A 22,317-nucleotide genomic window follows, 5' to 3' on the forward strand; every position below is an offset into this window, starting at 1 on the left:
TACTACCAAGGCTCTAGTGTGGGCTTTTCTTATCCGTCACCTACACCCTGACTACTTCAAACTTGAGCACTTGTTAGAAATGCAAAATATGGGATGCCTGGGTGGCTCGGCAGTTGAGCATCTGCCTTCATCCCAGGGCATGATCCTGGAATCCCACATCAGGCTCCTTGCATGGAACCTGCTTCTCTCTCCGCCTGTGTCTCTGCCTCTGTGTGTGTGTATCTCATGAATAAATAAATAAAGTCTTAAAAAAAGAACAAATGCAAAATACTGGACCCTACCCAGACCACCTAAGTCAGAAGCTTCATTTTAACAATATCCCCAGATTATCCAAACACACATTAAAGTTTGAAGAGCACTGATCTCCACTCTACAATAACCTCTCCAAGATCTACCTGTGTCCGAGCTCATCCACTCTCCACAAAGTCAGTAGAACAATCTTTCTGAGATGCATGTCTGCTCTAACAATTCTCCCAGTTTTAAAATCTGCAAAAACTCTCTTGCTTACAGTGCTAAGTTCAAACTCCACAGAATGGTGCATGTATACCTACTTTTGATCACCCTGCCTTTTCATCTCTCCCATGACCCATCACCCACCTCCCATTCTTACTCCTAGACCCTTGGCATGTCCTCAGACATGTTTAAATATTCACACTATCTTGTTTTTAGTCAAATAATCTCATCCAATTGGGACAAACGTCTTTCTCTTTTTGGCATTCCAGATTCCTATTAATCTTCCAAGGTCCTGGTCTAACACCAGTCTCTCTTTCTGAAAATTTCTGAGGTTTCTTCTTTCCCAACTCACAGTTCCCACTTCCATGGTCCCAAGTCCCTTGGTTCATACCTCAGTTGTTCCACTTTACCTCAAAGCTTTGTCCCCAGTGGGATATAGATTTAAACATGATGGATGGCTTTAGTTTACCCCACTGGACAGATAGCAGGTGTCATTATGCATTAGTTTATTAGTTGTATTCTAGTATGATAGCTGCGTGTGCACAAGCAAAGCAAATTTGAACTTTCAAGCAATTATCTGAGATTATCTGGTCCTTTCTTTTTCCCTCAACATGATACAGCTGGAGTGCTAAGACTGCCTAACTCTGTCACTTCCTAGTTGCATGATCTTGGATAATTAACCTCTCTGTGTAAGTTTCCTCATTTAAAAACTATGAATAATAATTAGAGCTGCTTCCTAAGATAATTATGAGAATTAAAAGAGATAATTTGATGTGAAAACATTTATATAACTAGAAAGTACTGCATACATAGTACTCAGTATTTTGTGTGTGTTTGTTTCCCTTATACTTTGAATATTTATTTTCTGAAAATTGTCCTAGATTCAGAGTCATCAAGATTTTTCAGATAAGGTAACAAAGAATATCAGAGGAGAGAGACACATAGAAAAGCCAGGATAAAATGAATATGTTGGTGCTCCAGGAGAATGCAAACTATTTAAGCATAAGAAATTTTGGAAAAGACTTCACAGAGGAGTTGACATTTTAAGAAATATGAGGATAAAATTATAAAAGTCCTAAACCAAAAAGATTTATAATTATCAGAGCTCTTACTCTGACCAGACAGATACAGCTACAAAATCTATACAATTCTAGAACCTTAAAGTTTTTAGATCTATACATGGCAAAACTTTTCTTCCTCTGGCCCAGACACAGCTGTGACCCCTCCTAACTGTCCCCTCTTTCCTTCCCCTGCCACGAATACGCCCCTTCATTCCTGCCCTGAAAAGGGGCAATGCACACCTTTTTTAAGCTCTGCTTTACCTGGCTCTGGTTCCAAGTCTATGCCAACATCTCGTACGTCTATAATGCCCTAGGGTTTCATCATCGATGATTTAAATGTCATTGTCACACCAAGTCACTTCAAGACCTGACGTCCTCCCAACCCCCAGGGGGTCTCTACAGTTTTTGGCTACATCACCCAGCAAGTCACTTAGCCATATCCATGGCACTGCTTCTTCAATTGTGTATTCATATCACTGCTGGAGCTGGGCTGCAAACCAGGAAGGGTGACATCTTGATGCTATCCAACGTGAGTTCTTTTTTTTTTTAAGATTTTATTTATTTATTCATGAGAGACAGAGAGAGAGGCAGAGACCTAGGCAGAGGGAGAAGCAGGCTTCCTTCAGGGAGTCTGATGTGGGACTCGATCCCAGGACCCTGGGATCATGGCAGATGCTCAACCACTGAGCCACCCAAGTGTCCCCAACCTGAGTTCTTTCACTGATTTCTCACTCTGAGACCTTGAACAGGACATTTTGCCCACCCCTCTTTAGCACCTCATGCCCCTAGTTTCCTCATCACTAAAATAAAGGTGTTTGACGATGAGATTAGACCAGGTGATTTTCAAGTTTGCCTGCAGCTGAAACAATTTGTGGCTCTTTCCATGAGAGAGCTCGCCCCTCATCTTTATAAGGCTCCTCTGGTGCAAAACTGAGCACATTTTGAATCAAAATTCATGTGCACCCCAGCCCCGCCTCTGTCCTAATACTCTGAGAGAATAATGCAGTCTATTTTGCAGACCCTGTCACTGTTCTACCACATAACATCCTATTATTCTTCTGAAATGGAAGATTAAGTTTCCCAGCGTGTCTGACTGAAGGCCCAATATCACCAAATACATAACCATTTGCCTGCAATTCCCCTGGGGAAGGTTATTAACAACAACTTAGTCCCTGATAGATGACTATGTTTCTAAGGTAGCGGTTTATATCAAGGTTCCTAAATACACATCATTTAAATTTACCCAGACAGCCATGTGTCAAATAAACAGCAATTGATTATTAAAAACACACTCATTCTTAGGCAAGTTGACTGGTCTGCAACTCTGGGTGTGCTGAACCATTGATTTGCCTTCAACACACATGCGCATTTACCAATGGACACCCACTCCCATCACCTTAGTAAAACGCTTATGGCGTTACTGAGAGGAAGAGTGGCTCATCGGTTGCCACCTGCAATCTGGAAACACACCTTGGTGACATGGGGGTAAGTGTTGCCAAAGCCTCACAGAGTGGTCAGGGTGAGAAAGGACCAGAGGCCTTCTGGGAAAAGTCCGTGTTCAATGACCAAGCGCCTTCTACTAACTAGCATCCTTGAGAAAATAATCATTTGGCTGCTTGTGTATCTCCAATCAGACAGTAATGCTTCAGGAGGGGAAACAGTTCTTGAATGTTTCTTTACAAGTGTTTTCCTGGAAGCTTTCTACCCTTGTTTCTGGTCCTTTGTCCATTCGGAATAAGAGACCACCTTATGATAGTTAACTCTGTGTGTCAACTTGATTGACTCAGAGTGCCCAGATCAAACATTATTTCTCTCTGTGTGTGTGTGTGTGTGTGTGTGTCTAGGTGTGGTTAATATCTAAATCCTCTCCCCAGTATGGGTGAGCATCATCTTATCCACTGAGAACCTGAATTGAACAAAAGGCCAGGGAAGGATGAATTCAACCCTTTTCATCTGCCTCATTACTGACCTGGGATATCTCATCTAATCCTCTCCTTCTCTTGGACTGAGATTAACACCCTTAGCTCCCCCTAGTTTCAGGCATTTGGACTGAGGCATAATTGCATCACTGGCTTTCCTGGGTCTCTAATTTGTCGGTGTAGGTGGTTTATATATATATATATATATATATATATATATATATATATATATATATAAATTCTATTGCTTTTGTTTCTCTGGAGAACTCCAATATACACCTCTACCTGAAAAAGGAAGAAGGTAAAGGAGGAAGAGAAAAGTTTGTATATTTATGGAGCACTACTATGGTTTTTCATGTTATGTACATTATCTTAATAATTTGTGAATCACTTTAACAGTATGGTTGAGAACCTGCCATTTGAAATCACACAGACCTAGGTTTAAAGTCTGGCTCTCCACCATAATAATTTCTGACCCTTGGCAGTTTGTGCAGTTCTAAAAACCTCAGTTTTACCGCCTGTAAAATGGATTATATTTAACTCACTGGATTATTGCAAAGATGACCCGACATGGTATATGGTGATCAATGCAAAGCAGATGCTCAATACATGGCTATTTTAGTAATATCAGCAGCAACATTGAACCACACAATGAAGCATAAAATAGTTGCAGTTCTCCTATTTTGTGAAAGTAGTTACAATGCCTAATCAGAATCTTTTTTTCTCTGGGTTTAACACCCCTAGTCAACCTCAGTTCAGTCCTGCACGTGGAACATCCCATTTCCTTCACTTCCCAGGGCCAGGTCCTCAGGGCCAGGTATAGCCCTTGAACAGAGTGGTGGACTCACTGCACCTCGTTCACTGAAAGGGATGAATATGCACAAATGGAAGTGTATGTACCAGACGAGAGGTACAAGCTCCCTCCATCTGCATTATTACATCATCTAAATTAATCCAGAGTTCAGTAAAGGTCCTCTAACATTGGTAGATATGGAGTAGATAATAAAGTAAAAAGTGTGAATGCATGTGTGAATGAAGGGAAAGAATGGATGAACCAGTTGAGGAATCAGTGGATGGCCAAGCTAAGGAAGACAGACAAGAAATACTTGAGGAAGAAGTAATTTTGGTTTTTTCAAACCCTGAATGGAGAGGAGGAAGGTAGAAGCTGTCTGGCTTTCACTTACCCCTTAAAGGAAGATGCTCTGTCACCTACTGTTAGGGCATCTAGCCTTGAAGTCAAGAATTTTAGTGGCTTACTTTGTTTCTCATGTGGGGCTATTTCATTGGATTTGAGAAAGTGAACTGTCTTCTTCCTGTTTCTATTATTTGCCTCCTACTTTCCATTTCATCAAACCCCACTCATATTTTTTCCTACTTCTTCCCCTTGATGACACCTCCTTTGTCCACAGAATAAATAAAGCACTCCGTTATCCATGCTTTCCATGAGCCCCTGCTTTCACCATCTTCTACCTACACAAGTGGACTTACTGTCTAGATGGGCCAAAGTTCTCTATGCTTTCAAGCTAGGGTCGGAGATTTCTAGCTTTTTTTTTCTGAAATCAGGCACAGTTTTCAAGACCCAAGGAGAAACATTGAAGTGATTTTTCTAACAAAGTCAGTTTTAATTACAGAATTGATAGATGTAAGTATGGCTTTCTTGGTCATGACATTTTCTCTGGGTAACCCTCTCCTCTCTGCTCCATTCCACCATTAGCACTTGGTGTTTACTCTGCAGATCTTTTGTGACAGTTCTGTACCATGGGGCAGCCTTCCCTGAGTCTGAGTGACAGGAAGAGGTGCTAGAAGAATCAGCCTCTGTGTTGCTCTTTGTGGTGGGAGCTGATTCATTCCATGATTGTAAATGGATCATTATAAACTCAGCATAATGAAGCAGTAATTACCTAAGAGGTGATGGATTTGGGGAGATTTTCTAGGCTAAATCATTTGCAATGTATAGTATTGCAGCAATTAAGATAAAGTGATCACAGAAATGTTGTACTTGACTGGTGCAGGTTTTCTCTCTCTCCTCCCTCTTTTCTCCTTCCTTTCCTCCCTTTATCCCTCCTTTTTCATTCCCTCCCCCTGCCTTTTTTCTCCCTTCTTCTTTCCTTCCCCCTGCCTTCTTTTCTCCCTCCCTCCCCTTCTTTCCATTTTTTCTCTCCATTGGAGATTTAAATTGCTTGATATTTTGAAGTCTTTGTTCAGGATTCTGAAACTTGGGCTGTGTCCTTAGAACTGGATAAAACACACACATGCACACGTATCTCGCAATGGTGCTTAGCTTTTAAGGTTTGCACCTTCTAAAAGAAGCTTTGTAGCATTGTGTCCTCCTTTACACTTGTGGAATATCAATGAGAGCACACTTTGTGTATTAGTTAGGTAGAAGAGTTTATAGCTTTCAAGAGCTTCTGCGTGTCACAGTACAGCCTAGATACTCTCTGCTCAGCCCTGATCTATAAAAATGCAGTCCATTCTTCAAGACCAGAGACAGGGCAATTAGAACAGATCATTTGGTCTAGAAACCCTTCTTGGATTTAATCTGTCATTAGAGGTGTAGAAAGCTCTCATAACTGGACAACAGATATAATTCCGTCAGGTGACATCAGGTACCATGGAGTAGTTTGGAACATGCATTTAATTCCCTATGCCAAATATTTCCTTGAAAGAATCTTTTTTTTTATCAAGAAACTCTTTATCCCACTGAGAGAAACAGAGGCAAGAGATGAAGTAAAAGAAGCAAATCCAGAAGTTTGATTATAAGCACAGCTGTATTCTAGACTCCTCGTTGCATTTCCCACCATTTAGTTCTTTCCTACCATTCCTCTGTCTTCACTCTTAGCTTTGACCAGAGTTCCATCTTGTCTCACACCAATTCCCAGGTGGAATAGGCTCCTCATTCATTTGCTAAAAACCTTTTCCTTCAGTTACTCATAAATCTTACTTTAAGGTCATTTTGGTCATTTTTCATACCAATCCAGTCACACCAACCTTCCCCAGACAGCACATCTCCTTTCCTTCATGATAAACAAATAGATGGGTAGGTAGGCAGGTAGATAGGTAGATAGACAGACAGCCTTGAATTATTTTTAATGGAATGTGGGTTGTGGAGGCATATAATCCTGGACACTTTTGGTTGCAAGTGATAGAAACCAAATTCAAGGCAACTTAAATCAAAAGAAGACATTATTGGCTTTCTTAACCCTCAGAAGGGGAATGTCAGAGATGGGTGTCTAGGCAAACTGGATGGAGACACTGAAACACTGAAGGGTTCTCCTCTATCTCTACTCTTCTCTTTGCACATCAACCTCACCCTTTTGTGTCTCTTTTCTTCACATGGCAGGACACAGTCATTTCTTTGTTTTTTTTTTTTTTCTTTCAACAATATGTCAAGCATGGTACTACAGACTGGGAATACAGTAATGAATAGAACAAAGGTCTCTGCCCTGTGGAGCTCATATTCTACTGATCATCAATAGCTGCCAAGTCTACTATTTTAGACTCAACATGGGCACACACACACACACACACACATACACACACACTTACAGCTGAGAAGCACACTTTTCTGGCCAGATATTCAGAAATCCTAGAGAATGTCTGAGATTGATCAAGTATCTATCTGATATCAGACTGATTACTTAAATCTAAGAGGATCACTGAGCCAGGGCCATGTTCCATGAAAGGGGGGACGGGGGAGGGCTATTTTGGAGCTCCTTGTGGATTAGCATGTCTGCCCAGCTACCCCTTTAGAAATAATTTCCCAAAAGGCAGACTATAATTTCTCCAAATTTTGAAAAAAAAAACCGTGGTTTCCATTACCTTGTCCTATACTGAGAAGCTAAGCAGTACAGCCTACGCTGTTATCCTCTCCTGTAGCAGAATGACAGCCAGCGAGGAGAAGCATAACCTTCATGTCTCTGTCTTCATGTAGATTCTTGAACGCTGCTTGATTGTAAACATGATGTCACATTCTGTCCTCTCTGGGAAAACAGCTATTTTGTTATGTGATGTTAACCTGAAATGTGTAAAAGGAAAGAAATAGCTAAATATATTGAACAATGGAATGAAGAGCTGCAAGTGGGAGTCAGTGACCAAGAAAAGAAGACAAATTAATTGACAGACAAGGAAAATCCTGCAGGTAGAACTACCTGAAGTCTTGGCTAGCTGAACGAGGCAGAGAATATTGACCATCAGTCACAGCTGCCCTAGATCAGTGTCTAAGGGTGTTAAGGAGGCTCCATATTGAGCAGTTGGGGAGGGGGATGCATTTCCAGGTGGGGAGCTATATTGTCTGTTGGGGAAGCACTAGACTCCAGCAATTCCTGAGGGAATCTGAGGAATTGCATTGATCGCATGTCTTATGAGGCAATGTGCCAGATCATAAGAACAGGTTGCAAAATCAGTCAACCTGAGGTTAAGTTTTGGCTCTGCCACTTGTCCCTTGAAGGACAAATCTGTTGTCCTATGAACCTATCTGTTTTATGGTTGTCCGAACTGTAAAATAAGGTAACAATGTACCTACTCTCTCCACTTCACAGGATTGCTATGCATTTCCTGGAGAAAAAAAGACCTCACCAAAGTTGGCCACATCTGGATATTTTATCTACCCTGTATCTGCCACTAAGCCTCATATAAAAAGGGGGTTTTGAAAAGGTGCATAAAAGTTGGGGGAAACCTATAGTCCCTGGAGAAAAACCAAGAATCCTCCACAAGCAGCAGCATAAATTATTTTAAAGGTACAACCAGCATGTGGAGAGGGAAAACAAAACCTTGGGCCAATAGCCATTCCAGGAACATCCTCCCATGACACGCTGCTTTGGGGATATTGCAGTACTTTGCTTGGACTCTGCCTGTCTCCTTGCATATACCCTTATAGAGATTGCTGCATGTCATGGCCATGCAAAGTGATTTCCCCACATGCTGTACACAGCTCATAAAATACTTTGGGATTCTGCTAGAGGAAAGGCACTAAAAAAAGATATTATTACTCCACATAAATTTAAAAAAATCTTCTTGACAAGGCAACAGTATTTGATCCATTTTCAATTTCTTGGCAGCCTCAACACCCCCAGGGGTTTCAGTTTTCCCATTATATACTATAGTAGACAGGTTAGCTCACACATGAGGGGCAGCACTGGAGGCCTGCCTCCTGTATAGAATGAGGAGTGATATTACCACTGCACAGAGAAAGACTGCAGTTTGAGCAAAGCTCATTACCTCTTAGTATGCAGTGTCAATTCTCAGGGTTAAAAATAGTCCACTCTGATGTCTTTTAATGGAATAAAGCTTCACCAGAGCAATAATGGAAAACAAATCGTGTGGGACTCTAATGCAATTGAGTGGTTGCGATTTGCATCTGCACTTTCGTGGAGAGTCCATTGTTTGATTGGATTTGATAAATATCAGAAAATAATGCCAAATGTAGGTTCCTCATGGCTGCTGTGATTGACAGCTGTCAAATACAGTGACAGATCAGGCTGTCTTTCAGGAGAAACATGATTCATAGACCTCATTACAGGTGGATGGATGGTGCGTACAGACTGGAGTTGGGTCTCTGGGCATTCATTCTCTGAAATGCCAATGGGGAGTAGACATTTGTATAAATGGCCAGGTCAATCCTTTTACCTACTATATCCAATTACCTCTTTTCTACCTACGGAACTCCTGTCTAACTAACAGCTGGGCCTCCATGTCCAAGCAACTGGGCTGCTGTATACATAGAGAGGCTTCACATCAATGGTTGTATTTATCGCATGTCTGCCTCCTTATTTGTGCTATTTATCTCTCAACTCACTATATCTGCCTATCGATTTTTTTGTGTGTTGTTGTTCTCAGGCTGCTGCAATGAGTCAGAATTTAGAAATGACATACAATTAGATTTCTCTTGCCCAGAAGGGTTGCTGGGTGTCCCGGGTTCTCATTCAATTTGAATTATTCTCTTTCCCTCTGGGCCAGCCATCTGACCAAGTGCTCAAGGAGGTTTATCATAGATCATAGATCAAAGCTCCGCTTAAGTAGGAGGAGCATAAGGAGAAGATGGGAAGGAGTTAAAGAATGGAAGAAAATGCCTATGTGCACTCTTTCTGGTTTGCAGATAACAGATAACATATGACTAATTGGAGAATATTTGTAATTTAAAGGGTAAATATGCAAATCATCTTTGCTTTAAAATATCTGTAATATTTTTTTTTTCCTGTAGGCTGCTGGGTGCTAAAAGAAGACTACATAACAGTCTCTCTGGAAAGAACTGCCTTCTGGAGAGACTGTCAAGCAATCCCAGGGGACTGGAGCTACTCACTAAGTTCCCAGGTCTGGCAGTCTCCAACAGCAAATTGACATTAAAAATTAGGAGGAAAGAAAAATCTCTAAAGCAATAGGGTGGATCTCTGCTTAGGCATTCTCTGTCAGGATATTTCTGAAGAGACATGTTAAATCTTGAAAAGATCTAGACTATTGTTTTTTGTTTTAACATGCTAAGAATTTGACTTCTTGGAACTCTAATGAATGTACCTCTAGGAACACACAAAGAGTGTACATTTTTACAACTCAATAATGGTTAAAAATAAGTCAATTAGATTTCATTTCAGAATTCTTAAAAGCTCAGTGGTTTCATTAATTGAAATCAAGGTCAGCCTTATTTCTGACCCAAACATATTTTCTGTGGCTCTTCTGGGAAGACTTCCAACCAGACTGCCCTCTCTAAAGAAATTACTTTGCAGTAATATCATAAATATTCTTCACTTTTATTAGTAGTAGTATCTCTAATAATAATATATACATTTAGTGTCTTTTTATTACTCATAGGATCCTCTTATAGTTTATCTTAGTTTAATGTACTAACAATCTAGGAGATGGAGAATCTATGATTACTCAGTTTGCAGAGGAAAGGAAACTCAGTGCAAAGCTATTAGGCGACAATTAATGATAACCAACTAGTTCATGGCAAAGGTGACATATGAACCCTCATTTCCTCATTCCCAATACACATTTTTTTTCATTGTATCAGAAGGACCCATAAAATACTGCCATAAGGAGAGGGGGAGAGTATCTCAACACCATGGTAGTGTACACACAATGTTGTGTATGTACATAATGTATTTTATCTTCCCCATGGGGAGAGGATAAGCACCAACGAACTAGTTAGTGGTGCTACTCTTCCAATCATTGGGGGGAAATGTATTCCTAGCGACAGAAAGACTGGTTACCAGAAAGCAGCTGTCACAACTTATTCAGTTCACTTGCAACTACCTTTCTACAATCAGTTGACAAATGGAGCCAATTTTTCAGAAAACTGAGATCAAAACCAGGAGAGTGTGTCTGTATAAATATTTATTTAATAACTATTTTAGAGCAATTATTTGGACCCCAAAATATAGTGGGCCCTATGGGACCTTGAAAGTAAAGAACAACAACAAAAATGGAAAGAAAAAAAGACCTTACATTTGAGGCACTTGCAATCTAAGCATGGAACAAGGAAATCAGAGAAAATTAATGAGTTAACCACTTTTACACTTTTATTTATTTAGCTGCAAAATAGGAATAAGACAAGAAGCAAGGAAAAGCTAATATATTCCAAATAATATGCAGGTGACCAATCATATCTCTGCAGAGTTTCTCAGAAAGTTGGGGCAATTGGTGGGTGCTTCCAGTAGAAGCCCCTCTTGACACCCATCTCATTCTTCACAACATGGTTAGGTGCAGTCGCGCCCTTTCTTAGGAGTCACAATAAATAAAAACATATTCCTGGCACAGTACTTGGAAGCCAGTATTACTGGCTTTCTTTTCTCTGTCATTTATGCATTATAATTTCCTTACTAGTAGGAACCATACCTTATACATGGTGGTGAACAATAAAATTTTGTTGAATGAATGAATGAATGAACGAATGAATCCCTGGGTCCTCCATCTCTATTATAGGCCATCAAATTATTTTGGTGTCTGAATGAATAGGCCAGATCATGAAGGTAAAAATGAACATGTATCAGACATCAGACAAAAGACACTCTAGGAGAGTGAAAATCATCTACAAAGAAAGGAACAGACATCCATATGGGAGAAAGAAGAAAATGTCAATTTTCCTGCACTTGAATATCTTTATTTCTTCTCTTTTTGCATTGGCCATGTGATTTCTCAGAACCATAGTCAATGGTATCCAAAATGCTATGCTGTGCTGGTGAGGAAAAAAGGCTACTCCCCCACCTACCCCGTTATCATCTAAATCTGTATTTAGTCTCCAGTTAAATTGTTAGTAAAATGATATTTCCATGACTTTGGTTATTGTGAATTTCAGATTAGACGCAGTTTTTCAGACCAGTTAGGAAATAAACCTGCAAATTAACTGGTTAAAAAAAAGGATTGAATTCTAGAACATCTAGGCTATCTTGGTAGTATTTCAGCCTCTTGCATTCGTCTATCAGTATAGACATTGTTCAAGTCATTACTTGGAATTATCAAAGCCTGTCATTGCTCAGCTTCTAAAACCACATAGCAGCCTCTCAAGTTGACTCCTATAAGCAAATGCTTCAAAATGACTCTTGAGATTCCAAATTCCAAAACAGTCAAGTCCCTAAAGTGAGAGAATAAAGTCAGTTTCCCTGCTGTAATTTCTTTCTTTTTCTTTTTAAAAGAAAGTCAATAATGAGGCTTCTCTCTCCAGGATCAACTCTAATTCTGTAGCCAATAGTCAGTTTAAACAGTGATTTTCTCCCACCTAATAATAATTTTAGATCCAACTGGGAAAAAAAATTGTTTGATGAGACAGAGCTTTATCCATTAGGTAGGGAGTCTACGAGTCATGGTGAAGAGAAATGAGCTAGAACAGGACTGTGTCTCCATCTGAGGAGTGGCATCTTGCCAAGAAGGAGGGCAAAGCATACTATTTCTATAATGGTGTTTGAAGTATCCCAAACTATCAGTCCTTCACCATGCTATCTTGGCTTGCAATTGAGGTTTTCTGAGCGTGAGTTGCCCAAAGAATCAGGATTAGTTTGATTAGCCATGAGAAGCCCTTAATGAATTAAGCTAACACCAAACTCCAAAAGTCTCTTCAAAGATGGTGCCGAGTGTCAGCTAGGGTCCTTTCTACATGGTGCATGCCTTTCCAGTAATAATCTGCTTTCACTTCTGTTTGTTTAAATCCTTTATTCTCAGGGACCAGCCAATGTATATGCTCTCTGCAGCCCTCCCTGGAGACCTCAGTCACTGGTAACCACTTTTGCCACTGCACTTTGTGTCACTCATTTGTTTGACCAACTATTTTGAGTACCCACTATGCATACAGGACTGTGTTAAACCTGGGCACATGAAATTAAGTATGGCAGGTTCATCTTTCCAAAGGTCTTAGATATTCCACTCATCAACCAGTATTTACAACACAGGATATTGAGGGATATGACAGAGAGAGGCACAAGGGTCTATACTCATCCAATTCAGGCCACGGAATTCTGAGCAAACACTGTTAGAGCTGAGTTTACAGGATGATTAGGAATTAAAATGACAAAGAAGGCCAAAAAAAAAGCAACCCAAGCCAAGGAAATAGCTTGTGGAAAGGTATGAGGTGAGAAAGCATAGGTAATTCAGTGTGGCTGGACAGTTGGAATAACTGGGAGACGGGAGGGAATATAGCTAAGTAGGCAGACAGAAGCCAAATCAGAAAGGACCTGGGGAGCCATTCAAAGGATTATAGGTTTTATCCCAAAGGCAAAAAGGAGCTATTGAAAAAGTTGAGGTGTGGAGGCAATAGAGCTATATCTGCATATTTTATAAAGATAAATATTCTGCTGAATATGTAGAAGGCAGTTTAGAGAGAGTAAGCAAGCAAATGGGTTTGGAGACCCAGTTAAGAGATAAAGAGTACAGATAAGAGAGAAAAAGTGTATCCACAAAAGAGAGGAATGAGAATAGCAATAGAGAAGAGGAAATTGATTCCAGAAATGTGTTTAGACTTCTATCGTATTCTAGCATTTATCAAGTTTGGCCTGTCGTTATGATGATTTAAGTCCTTGAAATGGTAAATCTTTGATGGTAATGGTTGATCTTGTTTGGCATTGTGTTCCCAGAAGGCTTACCACAGTCTGTGGAAAGCAGTTGAAAGTCAGCACATTATGTATTGAAATATATCAGATGGTTCTGCGTTGTACATGAAAGTAGTTGGTTGTGGACTTGGACACTGTACTATGGTTTAACGTCAGTCAGTGGCAATGTAGAAGCATATTAATTAAAGAAGCATGTGCTCTAGTCTCATGCCTTAGAAATAAGGACTAGAACTGGCTATGAACCCAAAAATCAATAATCTCACTTTGTCTGATGTGAATTATCTTTTATGATAGAGGAATATGCAAGATAGCTAAGTTAACTCTCTATCTTGGTACCATTTTCCCATTTGAACTGTAGATTGGAGCCTGTATTCTCAAGGGAATGATGTTCAGAGCCTCGGAATTGGGTCACTTCCCATCACCATCATTAAGCAGGAATGAGTGAGGCCTCACTGGGAATTCAATGAAAACTATAGTCTCAAAATTGAAATAAGACGGTGTGTGGTCTGTCCTAGGGGAGACAGCATCCTAAATTGGACAGGTTGTGTCTCTGAGGTTGCTTGAGGGACATGCAAACAGTGTTACTCTTATGAAAATGCAATGTAATTAATCCATCTTAACAGCTGGTTATAGGCAACCATAGACTATTAGTGGATGGGATATATTTCTAGAAATTATAAACATGATAAAAATAATCAAGGCTTACAGATACATGTACTTCCACTGGGCACATCTACTGTGGTATCAGGGGTCCTATTCTGCTGGTTGCCTCATTAAACAGAAGTGGAAATTCTCCAGAAATTAGTTACAATTTCCTGGCTAAACAGGAGATCATTAACAAATCACATAGTATGCTTTGGACAAATTCTTTGGAATTTACACACTCAGATGGTTGTAATCTTTCAAGGTCATCAAATGTTTAAGTTATATATTTATTCACAGACACTGATCAGCTCTAACTTTAAAACAAGATAAGAGCCATGTTTAAAAAAAAAAAAAAAGCCAATTTCATTACCGCTAGGTTAGTTACGTTTCATGGAAGTTCACATTCTAGTTTTACTCACCAGGCCAGAAATCTGATGCTTAATCAAGCAGATAAGAGCCACCTGTATACCTCACGCAAATGTAAACAGAGGCCATATGTATAAAAACCACATGCTGTCATTGAATGCATGAGAGCAAGAGATCAAAATTGCTTAGAAATAATAACATGACAGTGACCAAGCCTTGGCATAGGTACATCCAAGGGCTGGTACTATGTCTGTGATATTTAAAGTTCTAACCCTAGCACCTAGCAGAATCTCAGACATAGTAGGTAGTTCATAGTTTGTAGGTAGGTATACAGTTCAAAGAATTATTACACTGCTATTTTTCCTAGATGTTGCTTTCTTTTTGCCATCTATGACTTTATGGGACAAAAATACTTCTAGCTCTACTTTCTGTCCCTGCTTAGCTCCACTGACTTCATCACCCTATGATGAGAGACACTTCTTCCCAACCAGAAGGTGCCTTAAATAGACACATGGGAAAGGGGTAGGGAGAGTGCATTCCACAGAGTGAAATTTTGTAAGACATAATGTAGTGTGAACCTTACAATTGCCTAGCTAGAAATCTAATGGAGGTATAAATGGGATTCTGCAATAAAATATTCATAAATAATCTATGAAATTGAATCTTAAAAATGGAAAGATTCTGATGATTTACATGTACTTTATAAATATATCAAATATTATGATTTGAGAAATTGGAATGAGGTTCAGTAATGTATCTTATTCAGCTTCATCTCGTCATCCAAATTACTTATCAAGTCTCTACCAAAGACTGCTTTCTCAAGCAATCCAACCCTGAATTGGATGCTTGGGGATTTCTCCTTGAATGAATGCTATGTTTAGTTAGGCCAAAATATCTGATCTTTATGTAGTCTGTCCTGACATATTATTAACTTGCAAATAGCTGAGATAGAAGACCATTGTCCATTTAATCAACCACAGATATTTAAATAGGATCCAGGTGTGAAATCTCATTATTGCTTTGGGGGGCAAGAGAGGAAAGAATGAGTGCAGGAGTAAAAAAAAAAGCCAATAGGCATAACTATTCCAGGGGTTTTCATTGATGTAATTTCACTGGTAATGAAGCCTAAGACAATTTATCCCATGAGCTCTGTTTCAGTAATGTGATAACAAAAAATAGACAAAAATGAGTGGCTTGAGATAGGTGTAAGTAGGTCATCTTCCCAAAGGAAACAACTCCAGTCTTCTCACTCTAGCTGATAGTAATTAGTACTATTCAAAATGATGGTTCAAATCCAAAAATAACTGAAGTTTAGAACTTCTTGAAAACACAGGGAAGGCTCACAAGTCCAGGGTTCAAGGGGACCCCAAAGTCCAGCTTCCTTAATTGTTCAGTCAAGCCTATTGGTTTGCAAAATTTAATCTTTTACAGAAATACAAAGTTCTTGAGTAATAATAATAGCTAATATGAAGTGAATTGTTACTATGTTCTATGCTGAAATCCAGATGCATTGTTACATTTAATTCTCAAAGGAATCATGTGAGGTTTGTGAAATTGTAGTCTCTGTTTTACAGAAACTGAAATTCAGAGGAGTAATTATCCATAGTCATTTATATAATAAGTCGCAGAGCTAAGACTTTAAATCCTCCTGATGACAAAGTCCATGTTCTGTACCCCAGGGGAAATGGCCCTAGACATATACCTTTTATATATTGGAATCATTATCCATCAAGATCTTGGAGTAGGAAAGCCTAGATAGAGCTGTATTATTATACAATGATGCATAATAATGTACAATGATTTACTTATGATATAATAGACAATGGCCTGGTAAATTAGATAACAAATGCTTTTGTGTCCCCTTCTAAGCCCCCATAGAGTCACCATGTATATAAAAACTATCTCCTTGGAAAGATTTCTTTTTGTATTTTACTAAAACAATATTTCAGGCAACAAATTTCCTTGCAGCATGAAAATTGCATGCCACTGCATTTTTCACCCCTGCTAAAGGCAGTTGATGTCCTTAGAGTATGTGCAAAGTCTAAGTGTCCAAGCTATACACAGAACTCTAATGATTGTTATCAAGAATATCACTGAACACCATTAAGGCACAGCAGAGGTCTTTCCATACAGCAAAGATCACCACTAAGGGAAGAATTGCAGGAAGAGTACAACAAAAGAGTTGAAGAAAATTCATATAATTTTATAAGCCAAATCTTCTTCAGACATTTTGGATATTGGTCTCTTGGCCACCAATTTCAATTGGATTCAAAAGAAGGAGAAAGAGAAGGAGAAGGAGAAGTCCCATAGGTACATATAGGTACATATGATCAGTTTCACAGCCTTTTGGCCATATTCTTTTTGCGGATTACCCGCTTATCTTAGGCTGTAGGTGAGACAAATATCAATGTGGCTTTTCTGTAGTAATCTCTTTTGAGATCTTACAGACTCTAAAATGTTGACTATCCTTGGGTACTCTTCTGAGAGGACTTATCTGTTGTTGCAGATGCTGTAATGAGATCCCTCATCAGGAAGAATTGGTTCCCCTGCCTGTTAGGAATGTATCCAGAAGGGCCTTCTCATATCAGCTCCCTTTGGTGATTGCCTCACCTTGACTAAAGGAAACTTCCTTGTCCAAAGTTACACCTCCTTCCAGATATCCCCAAGCTCAATGACTGATGAATTAACCAAAGCTCTACCCTCCTTTGTCACTATGTGTCATTCAAGATCCAAGAGCTACTTTTTAGAGTCAGTGGAGAAATTCACTGGGCCTGCATCACAGCTCAATTTTTCTCTCCACTCAAATCCTATATTCTTGTCTACTTTTCACGGATGTTGACCTCAAGAGTACTTCCTGGTTAAAGACCTGCATGGTAATCTCTGCTTTACCCTCTGCTTCCTAGAACACCCAACCTGTCACATGTGTTCTAATAGAATTTACTTAACAATCTTTTTCTAAGATTCTCACATGGTCTCAAGTGTGGGAACCTGTAAGAAAGGAATATGAAAGGGAAGCCATAGGACAATGTAAAGACAGACAGCCCATCGATGAATCAAGAAACCCTTTTACCTCTTTGGGTTGCCCAAATGCACTGCCATTCAAAAAATTTTGTTGTCACACGAGTACCTGGGTGGCTCAGTTGGTTAAGCATCTGCCTTTGGCTCAGGTCATGATCCATGTTCTTGGGATGGAGCCCCATGTCAGGCTCTCTGCTCAGTGGAGAGTCTGCTTCTCTCTCTGCCCCTTCCCCACTTCTTTCTCTCTCACACAAAAATAAAATCTTAAAAAAATGTTGTTATAAGCATACCCTTACAGAGATTTAGTTTGTAGCTAAACTAATCATGATATATCTTGGTCCATACTAGTGAGGAAAAATCTACAAGGGAGAGTCAGCACTTGTAAGAACAGAAGAGACATACAGGGTAAAACCACTGTCAGCTTTCTTCCTGCTGTAAGACATGGAAGCACAGTTCACCATTATGGAGAGTCTAGAATGCAGCCTTCCTTCCCCATCCCCCAGTTCTCTGGCTTCCATTCCAGTTCCTGGTCTCCATAGATAACCAACAAAAAAAGGATAGGCCTAGCAGCAGGATAGTATTAATGGATCCCGTCAAGCATTGCAGCATCTTCTTACTATTTGTACATGTTTGATTCTGCCCAAGAGCCAAGTTCCAAGAAGTAGAACTAGCAGCACATCAGACAGTAGGCATATAAAAGGGCAGAGATGTTAACATCCTAAGTGTAAGTAGCATTCTGTACTGCTGGATCAAATCCATTCCTTTCTTTTCTATAGTCTGTTTTTCCTTTTCCAGTTGTGAAAAAGCATCATAGCTGCTGCCATTGCTGATTTGGAAAACCGTGTCAACTTATTTCATATACAGAGAACAGTGTTCTTTTTATAATACAAAGTCAGCTAAATTCCAAGTGATGCCCAGTATGGCACTTTTATTTTATTTTATTTTATTTTATTTTATTTTATTTTATTTTATTTATTTATTTATTGGCACATTTATTTTAAATGACCAGCAACTTTATGTAGTCTAACCATAATGCGCAATGTAAACTCCAGGATCTAGTGTTCTAGCAAAAGCCAAAGCATCTGTACCTCTTATGAGGAAGGGGAATATTATAAAGCTTTGGGAGCCTTTAGGGAGGGAGAGGGTGAAACCAATTCATCATCAGTAACTGAGAGTCATGGAATTTTCTAAATCAAGAAGTTAATATACCTGTCTTCTGGTCAGCCATGCTGGGGAGGGTCACAGTTCTCAAAGAATTCAAGCTGTTTCACAGAAGTATATTACATGGGTTGGTTTCTCTGGGCTTCCTAATGGGTCTCTGATTAAATTTTTTAAGGTGAGTAAATCCAAATAGAGTCACCTACACCTTCTGTGTCTCCTCTCCCTTTGCACCCACTTCCTGAACTTTCTGAAATCTGGCTAATTCTAGTCTATATTAAGAAGAAATCATTACTAAAGGTTGGGTTGTTGACTTGCCATTTGCCTTGAAGAGCAAGTGTTTGAAATGTAAGCATGCCAAAAAATCCCAGATTGCAAGGGCCACCCCAAGAGTTTGGATTAGAGTTTTGATTCAGTAGGTATAGGATGAGGCCTGAAAATTTGTATTTTTAATAAATCCCCGGGGGGTTCTCTGAGGACAAAACTGAAAGCCACTTTTGCAAAGAACAAAGGAGTATAAAGTTCTTCCAAAGCAGGTAAAGAATGGCAGCATGGGGGTGCAAGGGTCAGGAGGTGATTCAGTTTCTTCAATAAAAGCCCATGGTGGAAAACAACAACAACCTAAATGACAAAGGGCCCTGTACCCTTCCATGGGCAAAGAACCCCTTAAGTGAGGGAGTTTAGAAGTATCAAGTGGAGTGGCTGGGGTGTAGCAAGTTCTCAATACATGGGGATGGTGGGGGAGAAATAGCCAGATGTTGTTGGTTCCTATGGATTCTTCTTTTAAAAAGTTATAGAACATTTTGTTTAGATTCTGCAATGAAAACGGAATTAAGAAAATGTGCTTGCTCTCTAAAGAGGATATGTGGGAGTAGATGCAGATGTACAAGGGTAGAAAACAAATAAAAGAAACTTGGTAAGTAAAGTAACAAAAATCAAAGGGAAACCTGACCCCTCTTTTCCTCTGGTCTCATGCAACAAATTGAAAAGGAGAAAGCAAGCTTACAAGAATCAATGGTACAAAGTAATTTAGCTGCTTTGCAAAGTTCTTTAAGTTTTAATAACAGCAGAAGGATCCCTTTTTAAAATATGAATTTCATCTCGCCTATGTGCCTTTAAGGGAGCATAACTTATTCATACTTTTCTCCTTTCTTCTAATTTACTGACTCTTTCCATCTCTGGTGCTCTCCCTTTCAACTAGAACAATGGGGTTTTGAAGATGGATATGTAGTAACAGCAGCATCTTCAGTCCCTCTCCGACGCCTCATTATAAGGTTATTTTCTTGTGTTTTGAAATAGAAACGCTGCCTTTGATGCTACCGTTTAAATTTTCTTTTTTTTTTTTTTATCTTTTTCTAAAGGAAGTGTCCCCTATTTATTACCTAGCCTTGTCATCTTGGCATAATGTGGTAAATAGCATTCTAAATAAATATTTTCTAATATGCCTTCAAGTACAACTTTCCTTTTGAGTGCAAATAGGATAATTGGGCAGAGGAGAAGAAAGCCGCATTGAATGCACTGTTTTAAGGGTGGGGTGTGTGTGTGTGTGTGTGTGTGTGTGAATTTTGTTTGGCGGTTCTGATGCAGGGCTCATCAGTGATTTCCAGGAGAGCCTGGGGAATTCAGGAACAGCATTTTAGTGATTGGGCTGCCTACATTTGAATCTCAGCGGGGGCAAGGATGTGAGGCACTCTTCTGTCTTAGGAGAGTAATTCTCTTTGTAGGTCTCATCCTTCCAAGGCTCTTCTGGAGCTTTCTCTACTCCTCCTGACTTATTTCCATCGGCCCCTCACACTCCCTGCACTGTACTCCCTAGAATTCTTTTCATTCGTCCTCTTTCCTTAACTCTCAGGGTTGGTTTTTTTTTTTTTTAACCTACCTCTGTTCCCCTGTCTTTCAGTGCTTCTTCCTGTCTATCTCTCTCATGTTTCTACTGACATATGGATCTGCTCAACTGACTACCCAGGAGCCGCCTTTGGTCTCCTGACAACACAGGTTCTGTGGGCCTGACAGGCAGCAAAAGGCAGGCAAGAGGCAGGCGTATGTTAATTTGAGGGAGGTGTGGGGAACAGATAAGCTGTTGCCAGTGTTGGGCATAAGTTACTTAATTAAAAGCCAAAAACTCTTAGCTCTGGTTGTCACTTTCCTCCTTTGAGAGCACAGTCAGCCCTTTGGTGTCCTGGCTTTTGAGAAGCACCCATCTGGGCTCCTCTCAGCTCTGTGAAGTGTAGACTAGTCTCTCCAGCTGACAGGTAACAGGCGAAGGAGGGAAAATGAAAGAGGAGCCAGGGAGCCGGAAACAGTGAAACATCCATTTGCTCAGCATCGCACCACAAGCCAGAAAGCAAAACATTGTCCATAACGTTGTCCCCAAACATCAGTTGGTCAGTCGTATGCCTCCCGAGTGCCACGACCTCAAGGGGGACCAGAGCGGTAAGACTGTCTAAGTTCTTAAGGACTCTGTGTCATATTTGAGGAGCCAGGTACATACACACCTGGAGGCTTTAGCATCCCCTATAGAGCGTGGCAGCCTGAACCCTGGGTCCTGTGTCCTGTCTCCAGCCTCAGCTCGAGCCCAACTCAGGGGCCCTCATCACCGTTCCTCCCATCCCTTACTCCATCCGTGCCTCTCCCCATAAGGCATCTGCACTCCCCACTTCACCAGCTCAGCCTCCTTCCTCGCCTCCAGATCTCAATTCAACCATCCCTCCCTTGAGTCCAAGTGACACACACATAACCTGTTGGCCTGCAATTGTCTCGGTTTGAGCTGTGGACGTCATGAGTTCTAAGAACACCCCAAATCCATGCAAATCAGGGGGGTTGCTCATCCCAGTCAAATACCTTGATGATAAGCACTTTTTAAAAATGACCACTGCTGCCGTTGACTCAGGTCATGATCTCAAGAGCCCCGCATTGGGCTGCCTGCTGGATGGGCTGCCTGCTTCTCCCTCTCCAATGCTTGTGCTCTCCCACTTTTTCTCAATAAATAAAATACAATTTTAAATAAATACAATTTTTACTTAAAAAATGAAAACTTTATTGATTCATTTTCTAAACATATATTATTCAGTGTTGAGTAAATACACAGTGTATACAAGCTCATCACTGTCTAATTTTAGAACATTTTCATCCATTCTAGAAGGAACACGTCCCCACAAGCAGTCACCTCCCATCACCTCCCCCATCAGGCCTTGGCCACCACGAATCTACTTTTTGTCTCTATGAATTTCACTATTCTAAACTTTTCAGATAAATGGAATCATGTGGCTTTTTGCGACTGGCTCTCGCCACTCCGCATAACGCTGTCTAGGTTCATCCATGCTGTAGCACATACTTCATCCTTTTTATGGCCAAATAATATTCTATTGTATAGATAAACCATATTTTGCTTCTCCATTCATAAGTGGAATATCCTTCCATAGGTAATGAGTTGTCACTTTTTGGATTCTCTGAATGATGCTGCTGTGAATATCCATGTACAAGTTTTTGATGGAGGTACGTTTTTATTTCTCTTGGGAATATATTTAAGAGTGGAATTGTTGGGTCATAGGATAATGCTATTTTGGACCTGTTGAGGAACTACCACAGTGGTTTCCAAAGTGGCTGCATTATCTAATAATCTTGCCAACAATGTATTTCTCCATATCTCCAATACTTATTTTC

This window comes from Vulpes vulpes, chromosome 12, assembly GCF_048418805.1.
Source record: "Vulpes vulpes isolate BD-2025 chromosome 12, VulVul3, whole genome shotgun sequence".
Lineage (NCBI taxonomy): Eukaryota > Metazoa > Chordata > Mammalia > Carnivora > Canidae > Vulpes > Vulpes vulpes.